This window comes from Cupressus sempervirens, chromosome 11, assembly GCF_028749045.1.
Source record: "Cupressus sempervirens isolate cs-2001-9-10 chromosome 11, ASM2874904v1, whole genome shotgun sequence".
Taxonomy (NCBI): domain Eukaryota; kingdom Viridiplantae; phylum Streptophyta; class Pinopsida; order Cupressales; family Cupressaceae; genus Cupressus; species Cupressus sempervirens.
In genome coordinates, this window is record NC_143128.1 from 682,005,043 (window position 1) to 682,006,643 (window position 1,601).

General features: G+C 35.9%; 1 pseudogene; it reads right to left on the reverse strand.

Annotated features, from left to right (window-relative positions):
* Positions 1-303: 303 nt before the first annotated feature.
* LOC149531552 (callose synthase 12 pseudogene) lies at positions 304-1,049 on the reverse strand (annotated as a pseudogene).
* Between the last annotated feature and the right edge of the window lie 552 nt (positions 1,050-1,601).

Below are 1,601 nucleotides of genomic sequence, written 5' to 3' on the forward strand. Positions count from 1 at the left end.
CGATGTTCCCACAACATAATGGGTATCAGGCACCTAAATAACCCCTAGGGAAACATTCCCACCCATACATCCCTAAATTTAGTTACACCTTTACTGTGAAAAATCGTATAAATTTACAAATGTAGACATTAAAACAGCATTGACTTTCTATATTCTGAATATTAAAATCCATTTAACTGGCCATGAGAAGATATAATAGATTTGATAATGGCAATCTTTCTAAGTAAGAAAAATTGATGGATCGTATTCATAAGCCTATTCAAGCAAATGTCTACAGTTGCTAAAGTTTTGACCTTACTTGCGCTAGTATCTTGGATTAGACCTCTTGCCAGCAAGGATACGGGATACCTGAAGTCCCCTACTAAATGCTTTATTGAATAATATATGAGTTTGCATTGACTAAAAGCCAAGCAACCAAGAAAGTACAACCATTGGAATCATAACAATGATACCAAATGTAATTTCATATAACCATGCCACTACAACAACTATATACCAAACTATAGAGGATTACAAGAAGGGCTTGAACACTTGAGCAATTAAGATTAGACCCTAGCCAGTTGGTATGAATGCTAGGATACTCGTGAAAAAATTGGTGAATTTGAAATTGGTTAACTATAGCAAAATGACCACTACTAAAATTGTCAAAATAACAACCAAGGCTTGTATTGCATGGTAGTAGATATGTTGTTTTGCTGCATACTTATCACGAGCTTATGAAATAACCACATAAATCACAATGACCACAACCACATAAATCCATGAAAGAAGGTACACAAGTATACTTTTTCTTCCCCTAGCAATACCCAATTGATAAACAATGTTGTACTGGAAAAAGAAAAAATGAATATCTAGGATGATCTCTACAACCATTCCCCATAGTCCTGTTGGTCGTAAATGGTCATTTTCCTCATTCCACTAGACTTCCCAACTTTGATCTGACTTAGTTAAGATCCCCCCTTGTACAATATCCAATTCATAAAATCATCAAAGTCATAGACTATTTTCAACCAATCGAAACTTGATGGGTTGAATTAAAAAGATGCCATGATCCATGAGAGAACAAGAAACCAACTTGAGATGGTTAAAAGAATATAAAGAAATGTGTTTCTGCTAAGAACACCATATGAGGCATAAACTATTAGTGGCAAGCCAAGTTCAATAGCCTTCACAAAATGACTATGTGCATAAAGTTTCCCCATGGTTTCCCCACTCAGCCTTCTTCCTCAGAACTGAAAATCACAAACCTGGCTCTGTCCGTGCAAACTAAACAACAAACTCCCGCTGCTCAAATAACAAATGATTTCTTGATTTTTATTTTTTTCATTATGAATCCGATTTGGTCAAAATTTTGACCAACTCCGGCATAAAAACAAAAAAAAGAAAGAAATCATAGGCCAATATAGCCTTTGGTCAAAATTTTTGATCAAAAAACAAGGGGAAATGTACTAGTGTATCATTTTGCCAGTGTTTTTAGCTTTGGATGGGTAGGTGAACCCTAATGACACCATTGTTTCATCCACAAAGAGCCTAGAGTATTCAACAGTAGCTGGAACCGAAGCGTCTCCAAGGTTCCCTAAGCACATTTGCGCAGTGATCTT